Here is a 14,553-nt window from a genome sequence, read left to right as displayed (position 1 = left end):
TCCATGAGGCATAGCGTACATTGGAGCCAGACCCGCGAACAAATCCTATCTGCTCATTTTTATTTTTATTTTTTTTATTTTTTTTTTTTATTTTTTTTTTTAATAACCCACAATGGCTGAAACGGAAATTGGAAATTGAAATTGGAATTGCAACTTTCAGGATTGGTGTCCATGTCAATACAAAAAGATTTATTATTAGAAATGAAACGCAGAAACTCTACAAGCAAGTCATTGAAGTCTTTCTGAGGAAAGAAAGAAGAACGGACACGTTTTGGTGAGTCGAGCATTTGATTTTTATTTTTTTTTTTCATTTTTAATATGTTTTCGTCATTTTATTTCACATTCAATTAGTGTTAAAGAATCAAAATGGTGTTCTGATATTAAAGTGCAATTTGTAATTTACAATCTTGTTAAAGCATGCCTGCTTTTGGTGTCACGTTCTGTCTGGGTTTTTTCTGTTGTGGCTTTATTTTGTGGAGTTTGACTTATTTTGCTTTTGGGTTTGTGCTGTTTTTCCCTGGCATCTGTCGTTAGTGTAATTTGTGTCACCTGTCATGAGCATGTTCCAGTTCAAGTGTAGCTCTAGTGTTTCGTGTTTCACCCATCTTCTGCGAGTAATAAATCGTTTTAGTGGGCCCATCTCATTCTACCTCCCTGGTTTGGATCTACCTTCTCACATCCGTCGCCAACATGCCACAGTGACATGACACTTGGTGGACTTCATAAAACTTTGTGTACAAATAATTTAAAATTAATAATAATTATTTTAAGTTCTGGAAGTATCACGCATGATGATAAGTTTCAATTGCTGATGCAGGTTTATTGACATTTAAATGCTCCAGAAAATAACCTGTGTAGCCCAGTAATGCATGTATGTGCTTCTGAGGGGGCCGGATCACTGGAGGCCTAAGTGTGAAACACACGGACCACCACTGTATTTTACATTTAAAACTGGTGTTAATCTCTGGTTGGGTAAACACAAATCAGACTCTTCAGATAAAGCTACTATAAAATAGAAATATGCCACCAAAATAAAATATTTTAAATTGTTCCAAAGCTAATATAAAATCATATCGAGTAGGTGCTTGTACTTAAGTGGAAAGTTTTAAAGACCTTTTAAAAATGATTTACTACATGGCTCAGTGGAAGAGTGGTTATGTTGCCACACAGAGCTTTCACACAGAAAAAAATATGCCACCAATACAATCCAAAGTTATATTTTAATCTCATCTGCCATTTAATGTTTCTTACCTGTCTGACTCTCTTCACTCACACACATGTGCACAGACAGACACATCCACAAAACTGCCCACTCACTCATTTGCCCATAAGAATGCATGTGTCCACACAGATTTTTTTTTTCTCTATCAGTGCCAAGAATATGTTGCAGGTTAGGGCTACGTTGTTCGGCTGTTGATATTTACTAATGGAGTTATGATACTAGCTCAGGGGGTACTTATTGTGTTCACTTTGGGATGCACTTGAATATGTTGTTGTTAGCTAGTGTACTAAAGTAGGGGTTCTCAAACTCTTTGGAGTGAGGGACTCCAAAGATGGAGCATATTTTCCAAGGAACTCCATTGAAAAGGTTTGCGGAGACAAAAACAAAAGTCATTCAAGCCAAACATAAGTGCCCTTTTTATTCAGCAACATATTCAATCTGACAACAAGTGTATTTGTTTTTTTTTCAACTATGCTGTATTTAAGAAAATAAAAAATAGCTTTGCTGGCTTCATCGCCTCATTAGCAAACAATTGTAGACACAAAACACATGAAACTGTTTGAATTGATTGCTGGATCGAAGCGTGATGACACTTTGACAATTTAATATAAAATAAAATGGCATGAATACACACACATATAATATATATATATATATATATATATATATATATATATATATATATATATATATATATATATATATATATATATATATATATATATATATGGTATATTCACATTTACTAAAATTAAAATGCCACAAAATTGAAATTATAAATAAAAAAATATCTTAATACAAATACACTTCCTGTGGGTTTCTGTATAGTATGTATAGTGGACGCACAAAAACAAATACTGTATGGAGAAAACTGAACTGGACCAGTCATCATTGAAGGCAAAGATTTAATGTCTTACAGTGGAATGGAAATAATAACCTGATTTTCTGTCTTTCCTAGATGTTACAATGGCTTCTTTGTAAGTCACAGGTGTAAAGCTCAAGGCCCAGGGGCCAGATCCAGAACACCACATCATTTATGTGGGCCAAAACAATGATGATTTGACTTCAAGTTTGTGGCTGAAACACCAAACTTGCAAGTTGTCTTCAACTTTTATTTTTTTTAAATTATTATTCCCAATTCCTCATTTGAATAGTTTTTGCCAGGCTCTGATTTCAAAACCATGGAAGTGTGTTACGAACGCAGATATATTTCACTTCGCAGTCATACAGACCCTTTGACAGAAACTCTGACTACAATGCTAAAAATGAGTTTGACGCTCCTGATGTAGGTAGACATACAACTAACAGCAAATGGCATAACTCTTCTTTAATTTAGTTGTGTCAGTAATACAGCTACCTCTTATTTATATTGTAAAACTGTAAAGACAAGAAAATAAAAAACAAACATTACTCAGGTAAGTCCCATATGCAAGAATCATATATCTTACTAACCGTACACAAATTGCGTTGATAAAATCAATCATATAACTGAATTCAAGTGATGTTCCTTTCAATACAAAACCTTAATTATCAGCAAACAAAAATGATTTGCAAATATGATTTGAACATTTGCATATGTTAACCTTTACCAAATACAAGGCAACACTGTATTACATGCTGAAATTAAAAAAATAACATGAGCTAGCATATTATCTACAATCACATAACATTTGTAACTATTTCATGGACCCACTTCAAGTCAGGCCACGGACCCAAGGGGGTCTGTGACCCCCACTTTGAGAATCACTGTACTAAAGTATCTCGCTAGACATTTTGGAGTTGCATGGAAAATAGCGGGACATTTAAGTTCTTCAAGTGTGAAAACTGCCAGTTCGTCCGCCAACCACATGTGAGTGTTCCATAATCCAGGAGGTCAGAGCATAACATGATGTCAAACAGATCAGATGCATTCAAGGTTTAAAAGTACCGAGGGAAATGCGTATACTAAGGCATTATCACTGGGGTGTAGCCGTAGTTAGTTTGAAAAAGTAATTTATATGTACTGATTGAAAGTAACTTCCAGCATGATGTCAAACAGATCAGATGCATTCAAGGTTTAAAAGTATTGAGGGAAATGCGTATACTAAGGCATTATCACTGGGGTGTAGCCGTAGTTAGTTTGAAAAAGTAATTTATATGTACTGATTGAAAGTAACTACCAGCAGTACCAGAAAGTACTGAAAGTAGTTTATTTACCTTAATGATTACTTGATTTAAACACTAACAAAAGTACATTCCAGTTTTGTCACTTTGTTGGAAGTGTACTTTTAGCCTTTAGCTCGCAAAGTATTGCGAGATCTTGCAATATTATTTTCGGGATTCCGCAATACTATTGTGAGAGCTTGCAAAGGTATTGCAAGATCTCGCAATAATTTTTAGTTTTTTCTCCATGTCCCTTTAGGGGCTCCGTAGTCTGTGAGACGTTTTCTTTGGTGGAATATTATTTATGTTAATATGCCCAGGGTTGGTTATCTGTGTAACTATAGATAATAAGCTGGCTAACGTTGGTTTATATCAGCATGTTATACAGTGCGTTAAAATGTGTTAGCATTTTCATGTTAACTCGTTAGCATTTTTGTGTTAGCTCGTTAGCATTTTCATACTGAAGAGAATATCATTTGTTGTTCAGTTGTACGGTTGATTTGATTTGCACAGTTGTGTACATTTGGTAAGATGTGATTTTCATATATGTATACTAAACTGCTTAGTGCTGGAGAGGAGGGTCCGTCTGGTAGTTGAACCTCGGATTCAGAAGGAGCAGTGTGGTTTTCGTCCGTCCCGGCCATTAAACATGGACCAGCTCTTCACCCTTGGCAGGATCCTCGAGAGTGCATGGGTGTTCGCCCAAGGAGAAGGCGTTAGATCCTGTCCCTCGTTGGGGTGCTTCAGGAGTATGGGGCAAAAGAGGTTCAATACACAAAGTAAGAATATGTTGACCACTACTACATCAATCCAGTATGTATGTATGTATGTATGTATGTATGGATGGATGGATGGATGGATGGATGGATGGATGGATGGATGGATGTATGCATGGATGTATGCATGTATGTATGTATGCATGTATGTATGTATGTATGTATGTATGTATGTATGTATGTATGTATGTATGTATGCATGTATATCCTTGCATGTGTTTGTGTGCGTGAGTGTGTGTGTGTGAGTGAAACAGTGACCGCTTGAAGCATCACTGTTTGCAGATAAAGATGAATATTATGCACCTAATTTATACTTAGTAAATAGCAAAATTGAGAAGGGATGATGAGAAAAGTCACAGCTTGCCTTGCTAAGATAACATTCATGTCAAGGTTAATATCATATGGGGGCCCTTGTGTAATCAATTTAACTTTTCACACCAATATGGCTAGAACCTCATTGGAACAGAGAACAGTCAGGTTTAAACAGCAAAATACCATGCCAATTACTGTAATTGTCTCCATTATTTTTCAACAACAAAGGATGGTATTCTGTACTGTAGAAAAACTTACTGGTTGGACAGCACATTTAGAGCCGGGGAACACACACACTTTTTGACCAAGCCACTGATGTCCATGAGGCTGAACGATGGTTTGTAGATGAACTATGCAAGTATTTTAGTTTATTTTCTTAGACTTTATCTACAATAGGTTTGTGTTCATGGCAACTAAAGCACTAAATATCACTCTTTGGCATATGATCAAAGTCAGCAGCCACCGTTTTTGCCCTGCTGTCTCTCCAATGCAACATGACATTTACTTCATCTGAGAAAAGGGTTAATTGGCTTCATTGGTGAAAATTGAGAAGAATAAAGTACATGTGTGTGAATATGTGTGAGTGTGTGTGCTCATTTCCTTATTGAGAAACAAATAGAGGAAAATGAGAGATGGAAAGAGACTGATGTTCTCTTATCAGTCTTCACAGTCCTCAACAGCAGCTGATAAACAGAAGTGTGAAGGGCAGTTGCACTACAGGGGGCTGATTGACATGGCTGGCACCCAAAGAACATAAACAGATACACGCACGCACAGACACACAGCTTCTCCTTCACCAGTGCAAATCTGGTAGCTGTAAATAGTGCAGGCTGCTGCCTTGATACCTATCAGACAGATTTTGAGACCTAATCACTCCCCGACTCAGAACAATATTTTGTGAATCAGTCTGATACTGATGACTAGGGGCTTTCTAAAGCACAACAGCAGGTGAACTTGTAGTGTAAAGGTGTTACAGGTGCAATTCATTTGTCATAGTTTAGATATGACAGTGCTTTTCAAATGGTACACAAAATGGGGCCACATTTTCGGAATTCAAATAATTTATTGCCATATGAATATTTGGAAAATGGGACAACATGTCACAACACTGAAATGCCATACTGTGTATCATTCCAGTATCTTTATATAGCCACCTTTATATTGCTTTCTGGAACCTTTCAAAAGTATGACATTTATGGTAATAAAACTTCCATTGTGACTAAAAAGTCTGTGCACTCTACGGCCGTTGTCTTCTGAACAATGAAAGGAGACTTGAAGGGCAACCTTCGACACAAAAGCATGAAATTGGGCTTTTAGTTAATATGCTGTTGGGTGTGATATTTACTTCATAAGATTTTCTACAAAGGATGTGTGTAATTGTAATGAAAATCAAATCAATACAAATAGGTCAAGAAATATCCATGGATAATCCTGTTTGAGTCTAAAAATGCTATAGTGTGCATGTGTGTGTGTGCGTGGGTGCGTGTGTGTGCGTGTGTGTGTGTGAACGTGCGCACACATGTGTATCTGATGCTGTGTTTGAACGTGCGCATGTGTATGTACTGAATGTATACAATGTATGCATTTCGGTAAAAGGAATGAGAAAAATAATAGATGGAGAGAGAATCATTCGAAATACATACATTTTCATGTATTTCATGTATTTCAATAGACAAGGGCTTTGCTCATATTCAAATTCCTTGAACTGATATTTTACTGTGTACTGATGCTGTTTCCAAAGGAGGAAAGCAAAAATTGTAACTAGGCACCTAAGACCTCATGTGGTTAAAATATTAAATCTGGCCAGTTTGTGGAATCTACTCAACATTGACATACTGTACTGTACATACATTAGATGATGCATCTGAAATGTTCCAACAACGACATAAGTCATTCACTACGGTCTCTATTTGACTATCCATGTTAAATTGACTCTGCCGCCATTGCTACTATTTACTTTTCTTCCAGGCGAAGTGCTTTGACGTCATAACCACTCTTCACCAATTTGGTTCTTTTTTACTGTTTGTTGGGTCATAAATATGCTTCATGTTGAATGTGCCCTTTCTCTTTCGCTGGTACAGCAATGAGTCTGGTTCCCAGGCTACCAGTTCTATGTAAGTATGGATCTTTTTTTTTTTTTTTTTAAATGCTAGAAACATGAATGAAGAGTTAAAGCAACAGTTAACTATCAAACATTATTATCACTTTTCAAACTGCAGTGACTAGGTCATTCCAGAATCAGAGGACATTTGACATTACACCCATCAAATTTAAAATCATCCTAATACAAATTACTAAAATGCACAGTTTGAGGAAATTTACTTGTCCTGAGACCAAATCAAAAGGAGAAATAAATTCTTGAAAATAGTTTTAAAAATACTAGTCTGGAGTACACCCCAAAATGACATTTCTCATCTTGTTCCACACCCTATAATGACCAAATTGAATTTCAAATGAAATCTTCTAATAGAAATTACATTTCTTTTTTTTTAAAGTTTCATTTATTTTTTTTTAGGTATGACTGGTTGTTTCATTGCTGTCTCTTGCAAATTAAAAAAACCCTAACCATAACCCGAACCCTAACCCTAACAATGATTATTCATGGGATGTGTGTCCTACAACATGCATGTGAACCTGTTAGTATAACCTATCTATCTATTACTGTTGGGTATTGTGCTTTAAAAATGTAGTGCGATACAGCAAAGATATTTTCTGATAGGTATTGCGATATATTGGGCAATGTTTGTAAAAAATAAATAAACATATCTATGGCATATATATTGACGGTTCTGCCCACAGTAATATTTGTTTAGAAATATTTTGAGGTGTTGTAGTTCTTTTGTTCTGTTTACAAGACAGTTATGACATTGTTGGGCCTCCAAACACATAAGTTTGTTCTATGTAGTTAGCTTCCGTTTTTCACATAATTTTGAAGGCGCAAACAGTAAGTTGCTGTGTGTAACGGTATCATATAGGCCGTGCTTAGGAAACAGAACTTGCTGCAGCTTACGTTTGTCTTAGTACTTTCCTGCCCCTCTGAACGCAATGGCTGTAAGTATTGTGTTTTACACTGTTCTAGACATTGTTTTTGTTGAATGCATATAATTGTTGATGGCCTCCTTCGAATATTAAAAGATCGCAAACATGTTCGTTTAGCATCACTAATCGCTAGCTAACGTTATTATCTCTGCCAATTAATTTCTACAGAAGTCATTTGTGACGCGTTTATTTTGTTAGCAATGGCTAATGCTGATTTTGGTTTGTTTTCAGTTTCACTCAGAAAGTTCATGAAACCCAGTCCCTCAAATTGCAATAAAAGGATCAAGACGCTCAGCTACATTGCTCATTAGACTATCGAGTTTGGCTTGTTGTTGCCGTTCACATACCACGTGTATCCAACACGTTGCGATAACAGTACATTAACAATGACTGAAAAAAAAACTGAAGAAACATAAAAATAGACAAACTATTCTTTTTCAGAAGCCACAAATCATTGACATCTATGATCACACATTAGACATGCATAAAAATACAAGCATGGCCATATTCTTTTAAGTTCAAGCATTAACAAGGATTGCCTAGACTAGGCTATTTTAGCTTTTTTTATATATCTTGATAATCTCCAGCTTCGTTTCCATATAAATCATCTTCTTCTCTCATTAAGATCACTAGCAATCTTGGGACTCATGGCTAATCAATTCAAGTTGAATTAAGCACTAAAATGGTCTATAAATACGTTTTTGTAAGCACTCTCATGAGAACAAAACTTTAACAGTTCGCCATTTTGGAACAAGTGATGCTGACCAATAGCAGAGCAGCATCTTAGTGCCTCCAGGATGCCGACCAATAGTAGACAAGTATCTTAGGGCGTTGTGACACAGACAAATAGCAGACCAGCAATTTTGTGACGTAAGCAGTGATGCATGTATAGCCGTTTGAGTGCGAAGTGACTCATTTCATGCATGGACACTGACCACCATGTTTAAGGTGTCGTAAGGCGAAAAAAATGGCGGAAAGAGGGGACCAAAAAAAAGCATCGCGGTCCACGTCGTAAGGTGAAAAAAAACGTAAGACGGGGATGTCGTAAATCGGGGGTCCACTGTACAGTGAAACCTCATGATGCGGTCTCTTCTGTAGATTTTTTTCTTCATATTACAAAATTATTATTTAGCATGTAAAAAAAAAAAAAAAAAAAAAAAATTTGAAATCTCAAAATTTCCATTTTAATTAAATGCAACATGAGAAGGAAGCCAGATATATGACAACAATCACAAGAAACAAAGCAAGTGAAAATTTCACATCACATTTTTTTTCCTCCTGTTTGTCCTCCTCCTCTGCCGCAGCTTTTGGTTTGGAACATCGAATCACTCAAAAGGTAATCTATTGTAATCTATTGTATTTAATGTGGTGTTTTTGAAGCAACTGGAATGATTTACATGAAAAACACAATATGACAAAAATCATGATACAAAAGCCTCTCCGTAGTGGATTGAGTTTAAAAAAAAAACTAAAATAAGGCTTTTAAAAACCGATACATGATACTGTATATTGAAAACTGAATGTCGTATTGCAATACACGCATTATGTCACAATTTATTGCCTTATGTTGATATTATATATGTATGAATGTATGTATGTTATGCATGTTTGTATGTATGTATGTATCCATCTATCCGTCTATCCATCTATCCATGGATGGTGTGTGTGTGTGTGTGTGTGTGTGTGTGCGTGTGTGTGCGTGTTAGCAGTAAATATTTGCTTGTGCAGAGGCTTTGCTTTTATAGTTTTTCCCAAAGATGATTGAAAAACACTAAACCATGCCCTGTGGCTCCATGCTGTTCCACACTAAAGACTGAAAGCCTTACCTTTTTGAGGCTGATAAAAATTGTATGACTCGATGCATATTATCATGCATACCCACACAAAAGAACTCACACTCACAGTTAGTGTGGGCTTTGCTTGACTGTATGTGTGTCCTTCACTTGAGTTCACAGGTTATGTGGTGTGTTATCTGTGCATGCGTGTGAGTAATACACCACTACAAAGACAACATACTCTCTCCTACTCTTTCCCCTCCCCTGGGGTGAAATCCCAATTTCTCCTTTGCCTGGAGTCACAGAGTAAGTCGAGGGAGGAGGCTGTGGAAGAGAGATGGGGTATGAAATAGGAGGAGAGAGTCAGAAGCGGTAGGGGAAATACAAATCTGATGGTATCATCCCAGAGAGTCACCAGGGTCATTGTCATGTGTCAGTCAGCGTAACACAACGCTCCCCGTTAAGCGAGCCGATTGCGAGTGCAATTGACGACAGCGTGATACTGTTCTTTGCCGGCACTCGTGACGAGACATGAATTAACCCCCAGTGCTTTGGCGATAAACATCTAAAATGGTTTGGGCACCTCAGGGGCTAATGCAAAGAGACGGGAAGCTATCAAAATATCAAATGCGCGTGACAAGCTGCACAAGAACCTGGTCTATAACAATGCCTGCCTCAAGTCTGGCAGTGAAATGTTTATAAACAGGCAAGGGATAGATTTGCATCAGTTATTTTGGTTAACTGATGTAGAGTTGTAATTTTTAATTACATAAACCATTTATTAGAATTATTGATCTGCTAATTAAAGTCAAGGCTCATAACAGGTGATTTATTCCCCAATGAAGGCATTCTCATTAAGTATGTGCTTAAGTATTTGCTTATTGAATGCAAAGTGTATATTTTTCTGATATTTTGAATAGCAGGAAGGGAAGTATCAGTGGACAGAGACCTGTGTGTCTGCATGTGTGGCTTTATAAAACGTGAATGTGGTGGGTGTCATTGGTGTCCCTGTCATCTGAGGGCATTATATTGGCCCGCGTTCAGGGGTGCCTCTCTGATTTATCTTCAAGATTTATCATCCTGAATATTATGGCAAACTTGGTCTGTCCATCAAACAGCCAAGAAAATTGATGAGTAATAAGGTTACGTATCGGCAAGAGTTAAGGAAATGAAAACACATCTATAGCTACGTGCTTCAAAAGATGCATCAATAAAGACATTCTCAACTTGGAGAAAACTTCGAAAGTGATTCAGTATTGTGTAGAGTACACATTAATACTGTCATCATCTTTATTTCGGACTGTGAGTGAAATTAAGTGCATTTATACACTGTGCAGATGTTTTGTCTTGAATAATAATTATTGTTTGTTGTTGTACAAGACATGGACTGCATACAGACTTTAAATTTTCATTACGGATAAACACATAGCTAATGGTCAGCCATGATGACTTGGCATTATCATCCGTAGCCCGAATCAAACCCAGAACTTCTGAGCTGTGAGGTGAACTTGCTAATCCATCTTCCACTGTGTCGTCTAATTTCATACAGTTTAAAAAATAAATAAATAAATAAATAAAACTTTTATTGGTGGATAAGGGAAACCAAAAAGGAATTTCATGCAATTTAAGCAATATTGATATATTGAGATATAACACCAAAAAGGAAATTATTTGACTTTATACATCATAAAGCATGCATAGCAAAAATCTGCATATATAAGTATATATATAAGTGACATTCATTGTTTTTAAGTTATTCACCCCTGAACTAGACCATATAAGCATTGAAAGTGTTTTGTAAAAGTAAGTGTTTTGTCAAATTAACTGCACTGCTGAAATGAGTCTGTTGGGCTTCAGTGCCTTGCTCAAGTTTTCCTCCGCAATAGTAGGGAAGCCCAATTGATTTTTGTCCACAGGAACAATCAAATTCCAGAGCTCAAGTTCTTATAGATGACCTTCTGCCACCAATAAATTAGTTGTCATCATTTCATTATCAAAAATGCAACTGCAAGCATCATTCTGGACTCTTATACAAAGATTTTTACCAGCTTCCAAATTGGGCTAAGCTAATTACGAGCCTAGATAATGAGACTAAACAAGATATTATTTAGAGGAGTGAATCTGTGAAAGGTAATCAACGTAAACCCATGTGCCTATTTTTCTCCAAATAGCATAATAATTCACTAATTGATTGTGTTTGGAAGAAGCCTTTAAATTAGTTAATTAGGTTATGACCTAATTAGGAGTATGTTAAGTGAGGTAATGAAGCAAGTGGCTCATACTCCTGGACACAGTGTGAAAACAGAAACCACCCCTGGTGGCCATTGGAGAGAATGCACAATGAAAAGCACTAAAGCTGCACATCAGGTTGTAACCAAGGCTACAGCACATTTTTTTTGGAGGCAATAATAAGAGTTTTTTTTTCTTTTCTATTGAATATCCTCCCATGTGAGTGTGTGTTACAATTAACATTAATCAAGATGTTGCAGGAAGTGAAAATCGTCCTCCAGGGTTCTATCCATGAATTAAAAGCAAGCTTTGAGTGTGCTTCCCTTCATATTTTGCTGTACCACACATGCATAAGTTTTGGCTATTAAATATTAGGCACGCAGACGTGGGGGCTATTTCGTAAACATCCATCTTCCATGCCAGCCAGCTTGATTAAGCAGCAAAGGCAACTTCTTCGCATCTCCAGGCATGATGGGATGCTGCGAAAAGACCCATCTACAGACCCAAGGGGATGGAGGGATGAGAGCTGATGGAGGAGGAGAGAAAGAGGGAGAGGAGAAAAGGGAGGAGGGCATTGGAACACATCCACAGATTAACCCTCACAGAGGAGATAGAAAATAGAGCACAAATGAACATACACTATGTTTGTGTGTGTGTGTGCGTGCGTGTGTGCGTGCGTGTGTGTGCGTGTGTTCAGAGAAATGATGACTAGTGACGTTATGCGTGTGTGTGTGTGTGTGTGTGTGTGTGTTTGTAGTGTTTGCAAGAGTGCACACACACAAGTGTCCGTTTTAAGTGTATGGCACAAAAAAAGACCACTAAACTCAGCGACGCATGCACACCTTATATTTTTGCATGGGTGCTGTCCACCACCCACCCGATCCATCTGTCCCTCTTCTTGCTCTCTTACAACCCCTGCTAAATCCTCTCCTTTGCACTTTGAAATGAAAGCTGCAATGAATTAAAAAAACAATAAAATAAAAACTAGTAACGCCACAGAAAATACATTTTGTCCCAGTTGAAAATAAAATGGTTCCACCCAACTAGGAAAATAGAATTTCTTGATTCAGTAGCTGTATGGTTGACACATGACTCCTTAAGCATCTGCTTTGGGAAATGCAGGGCGATTTTCAAATTACTTGTCACTATCTACCAGCTGGGCAAGTTACTTTCAAAATGTAACATTTCAAACTACCGGTACCTACATTTGAAAGTTGAAAGTTTTCTTTACAATATTACAGTCTGTGTGGAGTGATAAGTTATTCAAGTTTAAGTCGCCGGAGTATTTTAGAAAAAGCATATTTATTAAGTAAAATTGAGTAACATGTATTTATTGAGGAGAACTATAATGTAACTTGAACTTTTAACTTTTTAAGCTATAATGTTGAATGTTATGACTCTGTGGTATGATTCATCTGCTTTTAATTTTGATATTGTGTCTAAAATTATATATTATTAGAGATATTGGAACTAATACAGTAATAGGTCCAGTAAATAAATAATCAGACTCTAGACCATCAAAAAAATTGTCAAAGTACTCAAATTTATTTACATTGTAATAATTTACACAGTACAGTGGGCCCCCGTGTTACGACAGCAATCTATTTTGCGGTTGGGGTCGTAAGGCGAATTCGTTGTATGATGGGCAATCCAAACCTATGTTAGATATCTAATGCGTTTTAAACCCCAGGTAAAAACATCAAAATTGTACATGCATATTAAAAACACAATCAGAAAACATGTGTAATACAAAATATAAAAATGATTTATTTACCTTTGCCACTAGTTATTCCCATATTCTCTAATAAGGGTTATCTCCAGCATCATTTCCTTATAAATCATCTTCTTCTCTCTTTAACATCACTAGCAATCTTGGGACCCTTGGCTAACCCTTTCAATTTTGAATTATGCAGTAAAATGCATTTGAATACAGTTTTGTAACTACTCACAACAAAGCTTTACCGTTCTGACATTTTGAAACAAGTGAGGCCGATCAATAGCAGACCCCCATCTCCGTGAGGAGACGCCGACCAATAGAGATAGTCCCTCCAGCGTGTACTGGGTCATTCCTGGGGCCTCCTTCCTGTGGGACATTCACTAAACTCCTCACGATTCACAACTTGTGACCATAGGTGAGTGCAGGTTCAACTTCCAGAGGGACCCTCCTCTCGAGCACCCATGTATAGACTTTACCAGGCACGCTGAGGAGCTTGATCCCTCTGTAGTTGGAACACACCCTCCGTTCCGTCTACTGCCCCATACTCCTGAAGCACCCCCCACATAGATCCCCGAGGGACAGGGTCGAACACCTTCTCCTAGTCCACAAAACACATGTAGACTGGATGGGTGAACTCCCATGCACCCTTGAGGATCCTACTGAGGGTGAAGAGCTTGTCGACTGTTCCACGGCCGGGACGAGAACTGATCCTCCTGAATCTAAGGTTCAACTTCCAGACGGACCCTCCTCTCAAGCACCCATGTATAGACTTTACCGGGGACGCTGAGGAGTGTGATCCCTTTGTAGTTGGAACACACCCTCCGTTCCCCCTTCTTAAAAAGGGGGACCACCACCCCAATCTGCCAATCCAGGGATGCTATCCCCGATGTTCACACGATGTTGCAGAGGCGTGTAAGCCAGGACTGTCTTACAACATCCAGAGCCTTTAGAAACTCCGGGTAGATCTCATCCACCCCCGGGCCCCTGCCACCAAGGAGTTTTTTGACCACCTCGGTGACTTCAGCCCCAGAGATGGGAGAGCCCATCTCGGACCCTGAATACTCTGCTTCCTCTGAGGAAGACAAGTTTTTGGAATTGAGGAGGTCTGTATTCTGTATTCTGCCCACCGGTTCACAACGTCCCAAGTTGAGGTCAGCAGTGCCCCATCTCCACTGTACACAGTGTTAATGGTGCACTGCTTCCTCCTCCTGAGATGCCGAATGACGGACAGAATTTCCTCAAACCCACCCAGATTTTATTATCCATGGCCTCATCAAATTCCTCCCACACTTGAGTTTTTGCCTTGACGACTGGCGAAGCCGCACTCCGCTTCACCTGTCA

General features: G+C 37.9%; 1 long non-coding RNA gene across 1 annotated transcript in view; it reads right to left on the bottom strand.

Annotated features, from left to right (window-relative positions):
- Positions 1–3,936: 3,936 nt before the first annotated feature.
- Positions 3,937–14,553, bottom strand: part of LOC148425787 (uncharacterized) — a 74,135-nt gene continuing 63,518 nt past the window's right edge. The window contains exon 3 of the long non-coding RNA XR_015865053.1: positions 3,937–4,105. This is a non-coding gene — a long non-coding RNA (uncharacterized LOC148425787). The remainder of the gene's footprint in view (positions 4,106–14,553) is intronic.

The sequence above is a fragment of the Hippichthys cyanospilos genome, chromosome 3 (genome assembly GCF_059441005.1).
Source record: "Hippichthys cyanospilos isolate Australia breed blue-spotted pipefish chromosome 3, RoL_Hcya_1.0, whole genome shotgun sequence".
NCBI lineage: Eukaryota > Metazoa > Chordata > Actinopteri > Syngnathiformes > Syngnathidae > Hippichthys > Hippichthys cyanospilos.
This window is presented reverse-complemented; position numbering and strand designations above follow the sequence as displayed.